Raw genomic sequence first — 21,311 nt, forward strand, 5'->3', positions numbered from 1 at the left:
CACAAATCTAAATGCTTCATCGCTTCAATTCAACGGGTCGAAAACCGAGGTTCTTCACTGCTCCTTGGATCGGCTTCCTCGCCCGCTGCCGGACGACTTTTGGCCAGCCTCTATCTTGGGTACGGTGACCGCAGCCGAGTCGGCTCGCAACTTAGGGGTCTTGTTTGAGCCCAGCCTGCAGCTTGACGCCTCTGTCAACAGGACCACGGCGACTTGTATGGGCTTGCTTCGAGCCTTACGAAAAATCTTGCTGTTACTTCCTCTAGGAGCCAGGGCAGAGGTGATGCGTATTACCATCCTCAGTAGGTTAGACTACTGCAACGCACTGCTTCTGGGGGCTCCCAATATCCTGGTATCAAAGTTACAGAGGATTCTAAATATGGCAGCCAAATTGGCTTTATCTCGCCCACGTTCTGCATCGTCATTGGCAGCACTCTCTGATCTCCACTGGCTACCTGTCCAGCAGCGGATTCTTTTTAAGGCCTCATGCCTTGTCTTCAGGGCTTTGCATGGACTGGGACCAACGCTGCTTCAAAATCTTCTCTCCTGGTACCAAGCCGCTAGACCCCTGAGGTCTTCTTCGGCGTTCTTGGTGATGGTCCCTAAGATTAACAGAGTGAGGATGGGCGGCCGTGCCTTCAGCTTTGCGGCCACCAAATTGTGGAACACCTTACCTCTGTCGCTGAGGAGTAGGCAAGATCTGACTTCGTTCAAGAAGGATCTTAAAACCCACCTCTTTCCAAGAGCAATGTAGTGTATTACACCTGATGGATTGTTATGGTCACAGCGCCAGGATACCCTTTGGGTGGCAGTTGCGCTTAATAAGTATACATACATACAGGGTCCCAATATGAGACCGAAAACCCGCCTGAAAGGGAGTTAAAATATCGGCTTCGGTCATCCAGCTCTGAATTCGACCCAATACTAGACGTGCTATTATTTTCTGTGCTGCATCTATTAGGCTTATCGGCCGATAGTTGGCCGGAGCAGAGCGATCGCCTTTCTTGAAGATCGGCAAAATCTCGGCTCCAAACCAAGAATCAGGAACCGATGCTCCTCTAGCAAGGGCATTAGCTAATATAGTTAGATATGGGACACACAGAGCTTGCTCTTGCTTAAATAGATCTGCAGGGATGCAATCGGGCCCTGGAGCTTTCCCACACAGAATCATTTTCAAAACAGACTCCACCTCACTGGGAACAAATATCAAGGGAGCATCATAACTGTGGGGTGGTGCAACCTTGACGTTCCTATCCATGATCTTAAATTGGTTTTCAAAGTAAATTACCCACTGTAAGGGCTCAACGTGAGTAGTGGGTGTCAATAGTTGCGGGCAATTTCCCTACTTAAGTAGGTGCCAGAAGTGCGTCATGTTGCGACTATCACATGCCTGTAGTAGCTCCCTCCAATGGTCCTCATCCCAAGCTTACCAATCACAATGCAGCATTGCAGCGTTGGGATTGGTCTGGGGAGCGTGGCTGTACTTCCTGTTCCTTGAGTCAAGATGAGGAGAGCAGAAGCAGAGACGCGTGATGTGGGGGCAAGGTAAGTGTTTTTTAATTTTTTTTATATTGCTCACAACCCACCCCCCACAACTGCGCCGTGCGCCCACCTTGCCACCCACAAGCCATGCCGGCCGCTACTGGTAACAATTCACAAGTTGTTTAGCCTTCTGTCGAAGGGACAGGCAGAAACAAAATCTAGGAGGCCAGATGTAGTGCTCAATTATGACTAGTTGATTATTACGGCAGAATGAATAACATTGCTCTACATTTTTTCTTCTTTTTCTTCACTGGTTTCCTTCTAGATTGTCATGGATTTCCTTTAATGTTCTCACACTGATTCTTCTTTTTTTTTCTTTCCCAGGTTCTCCGGCGGGAGAAGTACGTACCCCAGGAGGCTCGGGAGAAAAAGAAGATGATGGTGAGTAACCAAAGGCACTGTTGACCCCTTCAGGATAGCCTCCACCACACCGATTACGTGATAAAGCCTGTATTATTCCTTCAAGTGGGAGGGGTGAGATTGAAGTTGGTGGCAGAGGGAAGGAGATAAAAATAAATAATAACAAAAGAAATCTATCTATGTACACGGTTGTAGCACCCGCTGAAGGTTCTCTTTATTCTTTTAACCTTCTTTGCTCTCCCCTATTCTATTCCTTTCTCATACCATCTATTGCCCCCTCCCATACTCTAAAGGCAGGCTTAATTAACGCAAGGTCTCTACCAAAGCATGCCCAGCATATACATGATCTCTTAATTGATGACAACCTAGATTGTCTCTTCATTACAGAGACTTGGCTCAAACCCTGGTGCACCCCGGATCTAGTACATGCCCTACCTTTAGGGTACGGCATCCAAAGGGTTGACAGAGGTACTGAGCAACGGGGGGGGGAGTGGCCATTATACACAGATATTTTTAGGTGCTCAATGATAGAGCTCCATGATTTAAAGGATGCGGAAGGGATGGGCTTTAGTCTTAAAATTCATGACAACTTTTCTCTCTCCGGGGCGTTGATCTATCGCCCTCCCGGCTCTAGTACTGCATTTCTAGGAAGTATTGGAGACGCGCTTAGCCCACTGATACTTAGATATTCAAACTTTACCTTGCTAGGGAATATAAACATCCATCTTGAATCTATTATTGATGCATCCACTGCCTCCTTTATAGAAACCATGGATGTACTGGGTCTTAAAATATGCGATACCCCAGCCACCCACGAGGCGGGTCATACGATTGATTGCATTGCTACCAACTTAAATATATTAAAAATAGACCATTTGAGACCCCAAATATGGACAGACCATATACTAATACCTTTTACGATCACACCGGAGACTAATGCCAATAATAAGCACACTCGCGAAAGTAACCAGGCCAGACAAGAGGACTGGAAAGCTATTATGAAACATCCAGAACTAACTTCAATAGCTAGAGAATGTCGACCCAAGTCAGCAGGATCCCCAAACCTAAACACCTTTAGGGAATGGATGACTGAATTAAAAAATATGACTGGGCCGGGAAGACGCAAGCCTAAATCCGGAAAAAAGAAGAGATCTGCCCCTTGGTTTGACCTAGAGCTTAAAGTCAAACAGGGGGAACTAAGACGGGCTGAACGCAGCTGGCGGAAAAACTACCTCAGTATAGAACGTAGCAAATATAAAACGATTAAAAAAGCGTATCACGCACAGATCAAACAAGCTAAAACAAAGTACTTCACGTCAGTCATAGCAACAGCCAATAGCAAACAGAAAGCGATCTTTAAAATTGTGAAGGATTTTAGTAAACCCAAATGTCTAATGCAGGACATCCCACCCTCGCAGATACTCTGTGATTCTATCGCAGACTTCTTCGAGGGAAAAGTTAGGGGCCTGACGAAAGACTTTGAGGCTCCCATTTTCGATCCAAGACATGAGGACGAATATACAAGGCAGGAAGCCACCCAACTTACAGATTTTCGGACACTCAGCCTGGAGGAGACAAAATGTGCCATTTTGGCAACTAAGTCAGGATCACCTTTTGATCCATGTCCGATAGGACTCTTGCATCTTATTGCTGATATTGTAATTTCAGACATAAATGCCATTGTCAACAACTCATTGTCTACCGCCTACGTCCCTCCTGAGTGGAAGCTGGCAGCAGTAAAACCTCTACAAAAAAAACAACTCCCCGACCCCACCACACTCTCTAATCTACGTCCGATTTCACTACTCCCGGCATTGTGCAAAATCACTGAGTCTACAGTGAATAAACAGCTGACACGCTTCTTGGAAGAGAACAAGGCATTGCATCCCAACCAAGCTGGCTTTAGGGCTCAACATTCCACCGAATCGGCTCTCCTGTTCACTACTGAAACTATCCGCTCAGCTCTAGACCAAGGCAAGAAGGCCGTCTTGATATTATTAGACCTGTCGGCGGCCTTCGACACGGTCTCACATGCCATCTTAATAGATCGGCTAATGACATCTGGCATTAAAGGTGTCGCCTTAGAGTGGATAAAAAATGTTCTTAGTGACAGGAGACAAGTGGTGACCTTGGGGGATTTCTGTTCCAGTGAAAAGTCACTATCAACGGGAGTACCTCAAGGTTCCAGCTTGAGTCCGACATTATTCAATGTCTATACCGCACCTCTGATACAGCTGATATCCTCCTACGGCATAGCTGTGATAGCATATGCCGACGATACTCAGCTGATCCTGGTTATGGACAAAGACAACCAGGTCTGGGAGGAGAAACTTAAGTGCTGTCTAACAGCCACCTTTGAGTGGATGCGGAAAAACCACCTAAAATGCAACACAGGCAAGACCGAGATCATGCCTATAGGCCCAAAAAACGAATTCATCCCCAGACTGTGGTGGCCCGAGATGACAGACATACCACCTCACACTACTTCCTCGGCCCGCAACCTTGGGGTACAGTTTGACGCCGATTTATCCTTTAAACATCAGGCGTCTAAAGTGGCAGGCACTTGCTTCGGGGTGATAAAACTGCTCAAGAAGTTCTTTGACTTGCTGCCCCTCGAAGCAAGGAAAACAGTCACGGTTGCACTAGTTACTTCTCGTATTGACTATTGCAACAGCCTGTATGCTGGTACCAACAAGGTGGTCACCCATAAACTCCAGATGGTACAGCATGCGGCGGCAAGGCTAGTTTTGAAATGGCCAAGAAAAACCTCTGCAACCAAAGCCCTTAATTTACTACACTGGCTGCCTATAACCAAAAGGGTCCTGCACAAAGTACTGACAATTACCTTTCGTGCTGTACATAACTTAGGCCCTCTATACCTTAGGAAAAAATTTGTAAAATATTGCCCAACACGAGCACTACGGTCCTCAAATGCCAATCTTTTGACCATTCCAGGGTTCAGACTTAAAACCCGTGGGGGTAAATCCCTAGCGGTATTGGGTGCTAAAGCTTGGAATGCCCTCCCCCCACCACTAAGAGCACTGGATAAGGAATCTGATTTCCGCAAACAACTGAAAACCTGGATTTACAACCTTCCAGACTCGACTGCCAGAGCATTAGTGTGACTCCGGTCTTGGTCTCCTTAAAGCAGTGAGGCAACTGTTACACCTGGTTGTCCACCTATTGGCGCCGAGATGCTCCCTGGAGCGATTGTTAGCGCGGTATAAATGAGCCTTACATTTACATTTACATTTACATAGGTGGTAGCTACCTTCTACTTCAGGGGTCGAACTGGTAGCAGTATCTTCCTAAAGAGACTGTACCGTTAGGAAAGAAAGAAGAGAAAAGGAAAAATTAATAATAATAATAGTGCTATTGGTAGGAGGACTGTAATTGAGACTATTCTCCTCCTCCACGAATGCTCTAATGCCAAAACCCAAAAGCAAATTAGAGTTCTCCACCAGTTCCTCTTGCTGTTCATGTGCTTCTTTTTATTTCTTGTTTAGCCATCACGTATCCTGTCGGATACCCAGCAGACTACCAGACCGACAACCCCCCTCCTCCCATTCAACGGTTGTAAATGTATTTGAGCTTGTAAAGCGCACTGCTACCTGTCCGTAGGTTTCCTGGCGCTTTATAACTCTGGGGAACCCGTCCTGGCTTTCCCTGTGGGATGGTCCCTGCTGGGAGTCCCCAAGGTGGAGCCAGGCATCCCCGGAATTGATAGGGCCGTTGTGGAGATTAGGCAAGCTAATGCCCAGAGTTGCCGAGTGGAACCCCTGATTAGAGTAAGCACCGAAGCGTGAATTATCGAGTCTGCTGACTCAAGTCCACGACCCTGCCGCGTCGGGAATTGAACCCTGGTCCCGGACCGACTTCTGATCCCGGGTCTGCCGCCTCTAACCAGTGAGCCACACTACTCCACTACGGTTAGTCACTGCGACGGCCGTAACCCTCCTGAGTTGCCGCAATGTTGTTCCAGCTCTCCTGAGGGGTCCACCACTCCTCCATCCAACGTTCCATCGTCTCGTCTTCGGTACTTCCTCCCTCTTGGACTTGTCACAGGGCTTCCGATTCTACCGCGGCTCCCGGTGTCTCATTCTTATTGCATCGCAGCTCCTCCGAACTCTGCCTGACTTGCGCCTCACGCGTCAGCCATCCGTCTTCTTCCGGGTGGATCTGCCCCTCCTCGTTTTGACCTCCCTTTTCTAGGCAGTCCAGGAAGCTGGTTGGCTTTCCGGCGAAACAAACTGGAAGTTCACCTGTGCAGGGAAGGTCAAAGTGCTAACCCTTTGAGGCCTTCCCTGTTCCACTCCTACCAGCGTTCGGCCGTGATGTCGGGAAAACCGGTACCGGGTGAGTCTTCCTGCTCGGGCAGCATGTGCCTCGCACACCTTCATTAGCTCACAATGATATTCGATGATCAAAAATAGCACTCAGTACAGAAAAGCAGACCTGATCTACAGCAAAATGTCATTATTGATAGTCCAGACTAATTGACTGCATCCATTTAAGGACCTCTTCACTTCTCCAATAATGAGTGAATAGGAGAATGCCATAATGGGCGATTCACCAACTGCATTTTGAAGTACATAAAGTAGTACTGCAGTAGAACTACTTACTATCTATACAATATAATTCACAAATTGGGTGGGTGTAGAGATCCGCTTCCATCTTTTCTGTCTTTTCTTTGGGGAGATTGCCACACATATTAGTTTACTACTTAGTAATACATGTGGACGGGAGCAGAGAGAGATAGTTTGAACATGTAGAATATATTCTACAAAATAGGAGGAGGTTACGGAAAAGCAAGGAGTGGTTTAGGGAGGGACAGGCTACTATAGATACCCACAGATAGAAGGGTAAGCACATTCCTAAACAAAGAGATTCTATCAATGTGTAGTGATATATTTGTATTATTAGTTTTTTGGTGGTGAAAAAATAATGAAAATACTCTCTCTTAGGGTAGTAAAGATGAGAGCGCAATGTGCTTTTTAAAATACCCCTCACACACTAAAAAAATCCAGTAGTGTCATGCTTCATCATTGGGGTCTTCCCGTCCCTCTACGGGGCGGGGCGTGCTACGACCTGACCGACTACGCGGGAGCACTAATGTGGTGACAGGACTATGTGATGATGCAAGGTGGGTGGTGTCAGTGAAGTGTAGGGACCTAACGATGTGTGGGAATAAAAAGGTTAAAAATCCTCTGGCTAGTGGAAAAAAACAATTTATTCACTTCCCTAGCTGGGGACGTTAAGAAGGGGGTTTTGGGGTTGAGCTAATCGCTACAACCTGGTCTACATGTTTCGTAGGCAGTCCCCTACTGCCTACTCATCAGGACCTTCTAATGGTCCCTACTGGAACAAAGCTCCGTTGCTAAGTGTTGTCAGCCTGTCGTCCTAAAAACTAGCAGTAAAAATCCACTGTTAGTTTAAGCTTCAGGGCATGAGCTGGCCCCAGGGAAGCAAAAATATCAAAAATGATGACCTGAATGCGGTCTCTGTAAAGAAAATAGGAAAAAAGAGGGAGAAAAACACAGATATTTACATTTGTAGCTGTGGTTTTATCTCTGCGCTTTCATCATTGTTTGCGCCACAATTCCACTCATCATATTCATTTACCCATTACATAAAGAATAAACTTAAGACTTTATGGACAGAGTGATGGTTCAATCTGCCATCCCCTGGCTGTTCGTGAATATCGCCGAACATTGGAGAAAAACACAGATGTTTACATTTGTAGCTGTGGTTTATCTCTGCGCTTTCGTTATTGTTTGCGCCACAATTCCACTCGTCATATCCATTTGCCCATTGCATAAAGCCTAAACTCAAGACTTTATGGACAGAGTGATGGTTCAGTCTGCCATCCCCTGACTGTTCGCGAAAAATCACCGAACATTGTGGTGCCCCTTGTAATTAGGGCTGTTTCAATCTCCACACACACACACTCTCATAACTCAATGCATACAGCGACACCCCACAGGGTTAAAAACGAGGGACCCGATTTCTTATAATGGTCTTAGAATTAGTCATTGAATCAATAAAAATACCCAAAACGGGGCACACCCCAACTATTGAATGATTAACGATACATACTGCTGTGGCGAGCGTGATATGCCCCATGAGCTGACAATCGGTAGGAATTCACCGCGGCGCTCTGAAAGAAAGGAAACCACGCCCTTAGCGTCATAAACAAACACACTCTGCGAGGAGTGAAGCCCATATCTCGAAAACCAAATGTTTAGAGACCTTTGGTGAAAGTCTATGACTTACATTGTCCGCATAGTCCCTAAGTCTTACTTCTACCCGTGTTGCCGCTCTGTAGAATGCTCGCGTGTGGGGAGCGGTGGAACATTTAAGCTGTACTACGCGCTGGTGTCACGTTGGAAGTCTCCTCTGAAACACTAGCGCGCTGACCCAAAATGGCCGCCTGCGATGGAACGCGGGTGTGCTACTGCGGAAGTCTTACTTCCATGTCCATTAATGCTCAACAGTTGCCAGCCCATCAGGGATTAGAGAGCAATTAATTATCAGTGGTGGGATCACTATAAAACGGCTATTAAACCATCAATGATAGTAGTATTTCTATTTCCTTAAAATTATGGGAAGGCAATTTTAATATGAAAAGGTCGTTACTGAGGATTGGAAGACCTGAACTGCTTTGTTCCAGTAGGGACCATTAGAAGGTCCTGATGAGTAGGCAGTAGGGGACTGCCTACGAAACATGTAGACCAGGTTGTAGCGATCAGCTCAACCCCAAAACCCCCTTCTTAACGTCCCCAGCTAGGGAAGTGAATAAATAGTTTTTTCCACTAGCCAGAGGATTTTTAACCTTTTTATTCCCACACATCGTTAGGTCCCTACACTTCACTGACACCACCCACCTTGCACCATCACATAGTCCTGTCACCACATTAGTGCTCCCGCGTAGTCGGTCAGGTCGTAGCACGCCCCGCCCCGTAGAGGGACGGGAAGACCCCAATGATGAAGCATGACACTACAGGATTTTTTTAGTGTGTGAGGGGTATTTTAAAAAGCACATTGCGCTCTCATCTTTACTACCCTAAGAGAGAGTATTTTCATTATTTTTTCACCACCAAAAAACTAATAATACAAATATATCACTACACATTGATAGAATCTCTTTGTTTATGTAAATCAGTTTGGAGGGTGATTCTGTCAACACCTCTGCACTTCCTCTATTGTTTTGTAAGCACATTCCTATTCACATACTACACGTCTAAAGTTATTACAGCCCTAAATATTATGAAATAGTAATAAATGTACTCCAACCCAGCCTTGGAGTAAGTGAAACACTACACATGACCTCTCACAAGTACTGCAAGTTCCTCCTATAGAAAATAATGGAGGCATGTAAGTTTACACATTAGTGTAAATCTACACTCGGAAAAAGTAAGTAGCACAAAAGTGTAGATTTACACCTAGGTGAAGGACTAGATTTGCAATTGAGTTAAATTACACATGTGGATTTACCTTTGTGAATAGGCCCAAAATGTGTAACACAACATTAAGTAACAAACAAAAACCAAAAACCTTTATATTCTATCTACACTTCTCATTCAAGAAGTAAAAAGTGACTATGAGGAGCGAGAAATGGTGAGGGATGATTTCTGTGAAGGAATGCTGCATCTATAATCGCTCTCCTACTTATGAATGGGCAGTTCTAAATACTTATATTAGGCACCAGGTACAGTGAGGGAGGGGTAGTAAAAGTTATGCATGAAAACATGTTGATATGGTGATTCCATAGCCTGAAGAGATTGAGTTAGATGTTCAAACGGCTCCCAATCAGCACTCGGAAAACCTTCATGCACGCCCTGGTCAAAAACAAGTTGGACTAACGAACACCCTCTATTCCGAGATTCACAAAAAAACTCACTAGAAGGCTGCAGACCATACAGAACTTGACGGACAGAATCACTCTCAATCTCCCATGCAGCACTCATATACCACCACACCTGAAGGAACTCCACTGGCTCTCCATTAACAAATGAGCACAATTCAAACTCCTCACCCACACTTTCAAGGCACTAAATAACACTTATCCATCATACCTCAGCAATTGCACCTTTGTTCACAAACCCTCTAGACACCTCTGCTCGTCCAGACTCCCATGTGCACAAATTCCACGCATAGGCATGTCCAGATCCTGCTGTTGAACATTCTTCTACATCGCTCTTAAAGCATGACGCTACACATAAGATCCCCTCCTCACTCCATTAATTCTACAAGAAGCAAATGACCTAGCACTCTGAGTAGTTTCACTAGGCCCTGTGTGTGCTTTAACTCACACCAGCTTGGTGCCAGTATACCCTCCCAGGTGGTAGTGCATTCAACAAATCTGCATAACATAACATACTCAGCATTGTTCTGCAGATTAACACACAAACTAGGGAACCCATGCTCAATTAACCTGCATGGGTCTCTGTCCCTCTTAGTAGTGATAATCATGTTGCACCCACTGAAACTGAATTCAAATAAAAGCATGAATTCAAATAAAAACAAACACTTGCACAGATGGAAACATAGGCCAGGACACACTTATTTGCCCCAAACAGAAAATCTAAAAAGCACAAACCTTTTCAGGGAAACAGGAACACAACTAGAACACATGGTTGAACACTATTGTCAAACTATGATTCAGTGGCCTTTGTAACATTTGTAACATATCCATATCCATATAAAAGTTTCTTTATCTGGCAACTTTTAAAGTTGGCAATTCAATCGGAAGGGTCAGGGGCAATTTCCTCTGGGTCAGATAAGATATTTTATTAGTCATCTGATTACAATGATTCTTCTGCCTGAGTTACAGTATCAGTTTGTTAAGTACACTGGCCAGTTTGGAGCGCCCAGATAGTTTGACTAGAATGTTTTCTAAATATACACCACATAACTCATAAACAATGAGGCATGGTTGACACTCTAACAGACATGTGGTCTAACTTTAAATTTGGCACTCCACATGAGACGCTCCCAAAAATAGACAGAAAGTTAGTAATGAAAAAATACACATTGATCAGTTCATAAAGGCAAATCTAGGGCTCACCAATACATGCAAGGCAAAAGACATTAAAAAAAAAAGCACATCGGCCCCACCGTATTGGGAAAATGCAACTTTGTGTAAAACAGATAAAAATTCTACCGGTGGAGGTTTGGTCAAAGCAGGTGAAGTATAACAAATACACAGATGTCCATGGAATGTCACCTACAACAAAACCTTTATACCTGTGTCAAGTTATTTGAGCATTACCTCCTCGTACGTTTCCACCTAAATTAATTACATAATGAGGAAACTGCACCTCACAGACACACCCTAATCTAAAAATATAGAAAAGCCCCTCCCACCCTCACCACCTCCTCTTTTAGTTGTGCCTTTCAGACACCCAGGAGGTTGCGCCGTAGTTACAACCAGAACGGTTTTGTGTGTTTGAATTTATTTTGAATAAACAAGTCTGACCTGATGCTGGGTTACTGCGGGGAGTCGGCGTGTTTGGAGCACGGTGTTGTGCTTCCAGTACCAGGAAGTGGTTTGTGCTGGGCGCAATTCTGGGCATCGGTCTAGAAATGTTTACCCATTGTGGGATCTTTCTTTGGTCTTCTTGGATATTTTGCAGAGGCCTCCCTTTGAATCTCTGGAGAAGGTGGATTTGAGATTAATCACCCTTAAGACTTTCTTCCTTACACCAGGGAGAAGTTTGGGGGAGTTCCTTAGCAGTAAGGCATCGCTTCTTTAAGGTTTTTGAGGACAGGGTTGTTCTACGTCCTGGTCCATCTTTATCCCGAAGGTGAATTTAGTGTTTCACAGGGAGCAGGAGGCTATTCTCCTGGTGTTTTATCCCAATGCAACTTTCCCTGAGGAAGTTGAATTACATTTTTTGGATGTTAAGCGAGCTATCCTGAATTATTAAAAAAGAGTTTCTGATTACATTATGGCTTCTTCGTTGTTTGTTATTTTTGCGCCTGGATGAAAGGGCCTAAACCCTCAATTCAGTATCTGAGTGGATGGGTCCTGTCCCTGACAGCTTCGGTATATAGGGAGACAGGGACTCCTTGTCTGGCTGGGGTAGAGGGCAAATCCACTAGAGCCATGTCTACTCCCTTCGCAAAAGCACAGGGAGAGTCTTAGTTTGACATTTGTAGGGCTGCAGCGTAAGCTACGCCCTCTACTTTTGTGCGGCATTAAAGAGTGATGCAGGAGATTGACTTGGGGAAGGTTTTGGGGTGAAAGGTGCTTTTTTTCTATGAGGTAATAGGGGAGGGTTTTATTCCAAAATAATTAATCTGAGTGGTGCATGTACATTCAGTTGTCCTGTCTGTGTTATTGCTTGTAGTATGTCATTATGTAATTAATTTGGGTGAAAAGTACGAGGAGGTAATGCCTCAATTACTTATTAGTAATGTTATTACTCCAAGTATGTTTTCACCTTAATTAATTAACCCCAGCCTCCCGTCCGGCAATAACTACACTAATTGTATTAGGTAAGGGCTTGTGCCAACTAATACTGGAGGTGATGTGGGTGGGAGGGGCTTTTCTACATTTTTGGATTAAGGTGTTCCTTTGAGGTGCAGCAGTCTCATTGTGTAATTAATTATGAAGAAAACATACTCGGAGTAATAAAATTACAAGTAAATAATTGAAGGATAAGGCATGTTCCTCGAATAACAGTAAACCAACATCAAAACCCCAAACATTATTTTATTGATACTAAAAGATATTTTCTATTTGAAAAGAAGTTGCAGGATTGGATGGAAACATTTTGTAGATATTTTTCTCCAGTGATTCACTAGACGTAGATAGGCGCTTAAGAACTATGAAGAGTTTATTTTGATTTTTTTGGTAATACTATATTTGCAGGGCCCAACTGAGGCACAAACCAGTAACAGATGATTCTAATTGTTAGTGAAGGCAAGCATTTGATAACCATCTTAGTTGGGCCGGATTGCACTACTTGCAAGATCTGACTTCACAAGTCAATCAGATTTTTTAAAACTGCAAATTACAGCACTACCCTCCCACACCTGTCACTGATATTCAATGGGACAAGCACATGGGGGCAAGTCCCACTAAATGAAATGCCCAATACATTTAAAGGGTCTTATCAACTCATTGATCCCTGAACGAGATCACTTCAGGAATCTCCTCAAACTTACCACAACCTACCTGGCAGTGGCTTGCACCCTGTCCAAGTTGGACAGGGTGCAACCATGTTCACCCCCTTAGTAGTTTGGCACGAGCAGTCAGGATTATCTGAGAAGCGATGTGTAAAGCATTTGTACATCAACCCACAGTAACACAGTGAAAACACTACAAATGTACACCACTCCAGTTTAGAAAAACAACCATTCTTTATCTGATTAAAATAAGACCAAAATGACAAAAATCCCACATACACAAATCAAGATATCACGTTTAAAAGGTTTGAAACAGTTCAGTCTATAGGAAACTATGGATGCACCACTTTTGTCACAAAGTACCTGGGATGAGTCAAAATCAGAGATGAAAATATGCGCGGGGAGATGAGACTCTGGTAAAGCAAAGCAATGTGTTGATTCCTTACTCTCAGAGGGGGTGATGCATCAATTCCTTACTGCCAGGGGAGGTGATGCATGGATTCCTTACTGCAGCACAGGGGAGGTGATGTGTCGATCTCCTGAAATGCGGCCTCTTTTCCTTACTGTTGGGCTACTTCAATGAAGAACTTGGCACACAGATGTGATGCGTTGAAAATCCAGATGTGCTGGGTCGATGCAGCAGCGGCGTAACAGGTGCTGCGTTAATTTTCCAGCCGCGTGGCAGGTGATACATTGATTTTTTCAGCTGCACAGCAGGGCCTGTGTCGGAGTCGGAGTGGATGCCTCGGATGTCAGAGACACGGTGCTCAGGACTCGAGCTGTGATTAACTTTCAGCTGCACGCCAGTTGCTGCATCGATTTTTGGGCTGCACCACAGTGATGGGTTGGTTCTTAAGCCCCATGGTGGAGCTGCATCAGGAAAAACAGGTGCAGAAGATTGATGTGTGGATTTTCTTCTCTCTTTACAGCAAAGCCACCTCTAAGGCCCCAGAACTGAAATTGACATCACTCGGCAGGTCAGAACTCCCAGCATAGGAGTTCAGGAGCTGCAGGTGAAGTCTTTGATGGTCCTGAGACTTCTTAACAGGAGGCAAGCACTCACAAGCCTTTGTAGAACATTGGAAGCAGTATACAGAAAGCAAAGTCCAGTCCTTTCACTCTACAAGAAAGAAGCAGCAACCCAGCACAAGGCAGTTCCGCTCCTACAGCTTCTCCAGCTCTTCTTCTTATCAGAATCTCCTCTTAGTACAGATGTGTTCTGAAGTTATGGTGTCACAGCTTCAGTAATTACACCTGTTCTGCCTTTAAAGTAGGCAAACTTCAGAGGAAAGCCTTTGTAGTGTACAAGACCTTTCCCTTACCTAGCTTCAGACACACTATAGGGGGGTAGAGACAGCTTTTTGTGACAACTCCTCTCACCACTCTAGCTCAGGAAGACCCATCAGCCTGGTGATGGGCCATCAGAATATGCAGGGCATATCTCTGCTCCCTTTATGTGACTGTCTAGAGTGAATGCACAAACAGCCCAACTGTCACCCTCACTCAGACGTGGATTCCACAAGCAGGCAGAGGCACAGAATGGTAAAGCAAGAAGAGGTCCACTTTCTAAAAGTGTCATTTTCAAACATGCAATTTAAAAACCACCTTTACTAAAATATGTATTGTGAGTTCAGGGACCCCAAACTCCAAATCTCCATCTCTTACCAATTGCAAGTTACACTTCTAAGACGTTACAAGGCAGCTCCAATGATAACTAATGATAAACTATGGGCGAGATAGTCCTTACAAAAGTGAAAAACAAAATTGGCAATATTTCACTATCAGGACATGTATACCACACAGCACATATCCTACCTTCTAAAAGCACTGCACCTTGCCCATGGGGCTACCTTCGGCCTACCTTAGGGGTGCCTTATATGTAGTAGAAGGGAAGGTTTGGGCCTGGCAAGTTGGTGCCCTTGCTAAGTCAACATGGCAGTTTAAAACTGCCCACACCGACAATGCAGAAGCAGGTCTGAGACAGCATTGCAGGGCCACTTATGTGGGTGGCACCAGGGCTTTAAGTGGGATGAAAAAACAAGGGGGTCTCTCAAAGGGGCATGGCCAGTGTAATTAAGGGTGTGGCTTTAAAACACTTACCCTAAAAATCTGTGCTTAGCTTAGTGTACCGCCCGACTTGTATTTTGCTGTTTCTGTCATTGCATCCAGATATATGATACAACAAGTAACATCATACCTACAACAAGTAAGGACTATTGGCTTTGTCACTGGTTATTGGTTGCATAAGATAAATAAGCTGCAACTATGGTTTGTGTATAATATTGAAAAAGCTTCCAATTAAAGCCCTGCTGACCCTACCACAATCTTGCGTTTTAGAAAGAGAAGGGAAATCCAGAAAGAAAATTACTCTTTAAAGGATTTCCCTTCCCACACAACTCTCACCTGGCATGACGTCATGCAGTAACTTCTCCACTAGTGAGAAGTGAGCAGTGTGAGCAGCGCACGTCTAAGTGCCTGCTGTCTAGAAACGGGTCTCAATCGGGCTGTTTTGCGCTCTGACACTTTTTTTCTGGACTACAGTGACAGCAAACTGCTGTCACTGCAGTCTGGAAAAAAACACAGACCGCCTTTGCCAGGGCTCAAAACAGAGCCCGATAGAGACCCGTTTCGAGCCCCCCTTAAAAAAACTGCCAGTGCTTAGACCCCTTGAGACCCGGCCCACTTAAAGCCCTGGGTGGCACTTGTGCCGCAGTCTCACTAGTAGCTGATTACCAGGCCCTGGGCTCACACAGTGTACTTTACTAGCATCTTACCAGTAAACCAAATATGCCAATCATGGATAAACAACCATAATCACAAGGGGAGCACTTGCAGTTTAGCACTGATCAGCAGTGGTAAAGTTCCCAGAGATCAAAAACCAGCAAAAACGAAATGCAGCACACAGTCGAAAAAACAGTAGGTCAGAAGCAAAAAGAAAAGGGGAAAAGACACGCCAAAGATGCCAGGTCTAACAACCGTCAATTTACAGAGAGCTAAAGGAGATGTATAAAGTAGTGTGCAGGATTAGTCAATAACACAGCATCAAGCGATGAACAAAGGCCGGATTGAAAATTAATCCTGCTTCCCTATTTATCCCTCATTGCCAGTCATGCCAATCTTTGGTCCCTGAATATTTCACAATATCTTTAGTCTCCAACCTTACAAGCCGTGCAATAGCTCAGAACCAACAACCAAGACATCATGAAAGCCCAATAGCATATGTAAAATTATTGTAGAATAATCTATTGTAACTAAGTGCTCTGAAGTGATTTCAGACTCTAGTCATACATCTATAGATACATAAATAGACCAATAAACAAGCTTTCCCATTGGGGAATTTTAACTCAAACAATGAAAAGCTACTGAAGAAAATGTCATACAACCAAACTACGTGTGCACTGAACTTCAGAGTGACATGGGTACTTAGCCAGAGCAATATTCATTGTAGAGTATGAGGCCCAGAAGTGTACACAGGAGAATTTTTAAACAGTGCATTTTCGCAGACCCTGGGATTTCTGTTTACCTAAAAGTTGATAACATTAAAATCGCTCTGGACGTCTCACTGATATGGTAGACTTTGACGTCTCCTACAATAACCTGCATATATGGTGTGGAATTGATTCTCCCCATGGTAAATGTCTAGAAGGCTCCCCGGTGGAAGAAATTAGAACTAGTTGATTTTTTCCACAAAATCTCATTGCTCAGGCTATGGGAGATACGATTGGAGATGTGGACTGGTGTCTGCGCCGTCAACTGTAAATTCAGAAGACCTGCATTATAGTCTTGACTTCTGTTTCTCTCCACAATGCATGATAGTGTGAAAATCACTAAGTCTCCGGATGTTTCAAACCCCTCATTTACTATTCAGTCAGACCAAATGGAAGTAGTATGCTCCATGTAAGTAAATGGATATATTAAAGTAGCCCGTTCCTCTCAATTTACAAAAGCCAATTTGAGGCTGTGTTCCTATTGCATCTTGAATAATTGATCTTGAACTGTGCTTTCTTTCCCTGGCAGGTACAACACCCTGCAAACGCTCATTCAGGCTCTCATGTATTTCTGCTGTTTCAAATGATGTGTCTCCAAGTCACTAATTCCTTTATTACATAAACATCTCTGTGCAGAAAGGCTTCTTGTTCAATTTGTCTTCCAGTGCTCTGACGTGCAGAAATAGAGCAGTCAGTGTGGACCCCATGTAGATTAACAGAACTTCAAAGTTTACTTTACTTTTTAACAACTAATCCTAATGCAGGTCACGAGTGAAACAAACCATCTCTGGTGCCACACGCAGAACAACTGCTACTTGACTACTAAGGTCGGGCTTTTGGGATATTGCCCAGAAAATGCTACACAGGAATCTATCTTTGAGGCGGTCTTGGTACATCCCATACTAAACACTGTTGTCTCATGATGTAAAAGTAACATCTCAGCCATAATTCCTTTGTATACAGAACATATACAGCTGAAAATAGGAGCCACCAAAGGTCTAACTAGGATTGATATCCATGATCCATCTTTGTTTTTTGTATTTTAAACATGTATACAACACACCAGCCAAAGCTTTCTATAGTAGAAAAATTGTTCTTCATGTGCACCATTTTTCAGTAAAAGAAAAAAATCACTCCTCTTTCTTACTAAAGATCTTTGTTTATATCGTAGCGCATCTTCAAATGAAGACACAGAATGATATGTTAAACAAGCATTTGCAATGCAATCGGTCTTGCCTTTGGGAGCTTATATGTATTTAGCTATGCAGCACATTAGCCAGGGTGCTGAAACATCTACTGTTCTTTAACATGGAGGGAAAATAAGCACAAAACTGCGTGACAGACCAGGTATGGGAACACATGGAGAGAAATATTGCCTTTCAGCTGGAAATAGTATAGTCCAAAGCTCTGTTTTTAATATAAAATCAGGGCCTTCGGTGGTCATATCACTGAAAATACAGGATTTGTAAAAATATTAATGTCGAAGTGTGATCATGGAAGACAATTTCTATGGACTGGAATCTATAGAGTGCTAAAGTGATTCTGGAATTTTACTGACCTCTGCTGGTCGTTTTCTATCAAGAAAGTTAAATAGAGGCAGTTGCCAGAAAATTTTAAAAAAGAAAGACCCTCAGCAGAAAGCAATTCTGGTATTTTACTGACCTTTACTGATCAATTTCTATCAAGACAGTTAAATAGAGGCAGTTGAACAAGCAGAAAGCAATTCTGGTATTTTCCTGACCTCTACTGATCAATTTCTATCAAGACAGTTACATAGAGGCAGTTGAACAAGCAGAAAGCAATTCTGGTATTTTCCTGACCTCTACTGGTCGTTTTCAATCAAGACAGTTAAATAGAGGCAGTTGAATAGAAAACAAGCATTTGCAATGCAATAGGTCTCGCATTTGCAAAAGTTTGAGCTATTGGCATTGTAAATGACAAACCATTTATTTATGTGTTGGTTTTAAAGTCAGAAATACATGGCTTTGTCATTTACAATGCCAATAGCTTAAACTCTTGCAAATGTGAGACCTAGAAGTCCACGGTGGTTACGAAATGATTTAGGATGAACTTTTAGAGGGATTCAAAAAGCGAAAAAAATGCCATATGTTCAGTTACATTTTTTTGACATTTGAAACTGTTGTGAGAAAAAGGTATACAAATAAAGCAAGAAAGGTTTGATATTTAAATCTATTTCCACAATTCATTAATTGATATATTGTCTGAATCGTTAGAACTTTATGAAAATATGAATCATGTAAAATGTAACAGAAAATAAGCTAAATAATATAACTGAACATCGGGAAATCCCATGTCTCTCTGTAGCTGGCCTTTTAATTTTCTGAAGTCTAACCCTGGGCAGTCAATTTGCACAGGAAATAAAAAAGGAAAGAAACTGAAACACGATAAATTACCAATAATGAGAGCAGGTGTGAGCCTGGGAGGACGAAATGGAGAGAGGGGGAAACTGGAGCAGGATTAGGGAGAAGATACAACAGACTGAAACAAGGAGAACGAAACTAAAGAGAGCATAGAAAGAAGAGAGGAGTAAAATCAGTCCCTGAGAGCAGACATGATGAGAGAGAGAGAGAGTGTGTATGCCCCCTGCCCTTCCTAACAGCAGGCATGAAACAAGAAATGACCGATGGCATAGAAAGGAGAGAAATTAGCAAAGCAATAAGTAAAACATTAGCGAAAAGAAAGAAACCGGAATATAGGGGAGATGTATAAAGAAAAAATAGAAGTAGTAGAAAGAGAAGGAAAGTAAAAAGCGAGGCAAAGAAATGGGAGCAAATAAAGAATAACACTCAGAGAAATGGAGAGCGAGAAGAAAGAAAAAAGAGAAAAACGAACAAATGCAAACAAAACTAGAGAAGCACAGCAAAATGCACGAAGAAATTACAAAACAAAGTTTGTGTGGAAGAAAATGCCCCCGGAATCCCGCTGCGGCCGCCCCGGAAGTCGGGCAAGGTCGCCTGTGACGGGGGCGGGGCCGCGTCCGGACCGGAAAAGGAGGCAGGCGGAGTGAATGCGTCTCGCGGCCCGGGGCACCTGTGAGCGGTGGAGAGCCCCGGGGCCGCCAGCAGGAGTCTGCGCAACTGTTGCGGGGCTCCCTTGACCAAGAGGGAGCCCCGGGAAAGGAGCTGCCAAGAGCCGCAGCGTGAACTCTGCGGAGGGGGCACGAGGCACATGCCGGTGCCTGCCGCGTGCTCAGAGCAGAGTCCCCCGAGATTGGCCCGGTAAGTTTAAAAGGGGGCTGGGGGGGGCTCCGTACGTGCTGTTGCCCTGGCCGACCATGGCCCGGGAGGATCGCGATGAAGAGCGCATTGCAAGGGAATTGTGCCCAAAGTGAAAGCGCGCCCACACAGCAAGCAGCCAAAGCGCGCTCACAAGGACAAATCCGAGGCAGAAAAAGCGCGTGGCCGACTCGTGTCTCACATTCCCAGAAGTCCGTAACATTAGTTGTCGAGCTTGGACGCATGCTACGCATGCTTATTCCAGCTCGACCTAAAAAAGGCCCTAAGCGGAAGCAGACAAGTCCTAGGGCTGATCTCTAGAGCCCCCAAAGTACATACACATATAAGTATATCCTAAAGTATATACAAGAGGTATTGAATACTCGACCTAAAAAGACACTCAGAAAGTCATGGACTGTTTAATGCCAAGGGAGTATAGTATCATGAAAAAATATTGCAACCTTTAAAATGCAATGCATTAATCCAGAGGTGGGCTGGAAGAGAGACAGGAAAGAACATATTTATCGTATTTGTTTATCTGTTTTATATATAGCGCTCCTGCGTTATTTGGGTGCTTTACATGAAACTTGAAGCTAGTAAACCATACAAGTCAGATACATCTTCTGATAAGTCATGATGGACAGGAATGGTGATAAGGGACAAGAAGGTTAAAGGTCAATTCCCACAAGTGTGCCCATATGCACAATGGTTTGCGACTCACATAACTATCATAAAATGTCAGTACTTTTCTTCACCAGTTAATGCAGTAAGGTTGGGAGCATATGCCTGGAAACGTTGTCCACAAACCTTTGGACAGGTGCTCTTTGTTCCCGCATCGAACTGAGCAAATTAAAAATTTGAACAGCGCATATGGCACCTAACATTATGGAGCTGTTGAGCAATAGAGGAAAAAAAGCAAAAAGGAGCACTTACTGGCGGGTGCGTAGCTTGGTCAGTAGGATTGGGGGGATCTTCAAATTTTCCAACAATATCATGATAAAATACATTATTTGAGAAGCAGAGTATGAGCGGGCTTAAGGGGCAGTGAAAAGGGAGAGCAGTGCGATTGTTAGGGTTACTTAAAAGACAATATATTATAAAAAAAAACAACAGTTTTAGAAACTTAGAAAGCGAGAAAGGAGAGAGTATGTCTATATCTGTTTGTCTGTGTGTGCATGAAAATCGTAGGTGAAATCTGACGGCCACCCCACCATACCCGACTGAAAACATCTGTACCCAACTCTTTACTAGGTAATACATTATTAGGGGGCTGTCACACCCTAAACCCTCCCCACCCCCATTACCCCCGAAGCTACGCCCCTGCTTACAGGGAAGGTGCGAGAGAACATAAAACAGTAATTAGCCAGCTCTTAGTGCCTGACAATCTCCTATCAACATCTGAAGATGGATTCCTTTTGGGTGAGATGAAAGTATATTTTCTGACAGCGTGTGTTGCTGCATCTTTCGTGTGACAGGATAGTCTGTTGGTTTGCAAACTGTGAGACCGCAATTCCATTAAACGTTGCTGTGGCGTCTGCGTGGACTCCGTCTT

The 21,311-nt window shown here is 44.0% G+C and overlaps 1 protein-coding gene across 1 annotated transcript in view; it reads right to left on the reverse strand.

Moving 5' to 3' along the window:
- The window catches only part of LMNTD1 (lamin tail domain containing 1), a 1,426,354-nt gene that overhangs the window by 1,177,597 nt on the left and 227,446 nt on the right, over positions 1–21,311 (reverse strand). The gene's annotated exons all lie outside the window — the stretch shown is intronic.

Source organism: Lissotriton helveticus, chromosome 1_1, assembly GCF_964261635.1.
Source record: "Lissotriton helveticus chromosome 1_1, aLisHel1.1, whole genome shotgun sequence".
In the NCBI taxonomy this organism is placed as follows: Eukaryota; Metazoa; Chordata; class Amphibia; order Caudata; family Salamandridae; genus Lissotriton; species Lissotriton helveticus.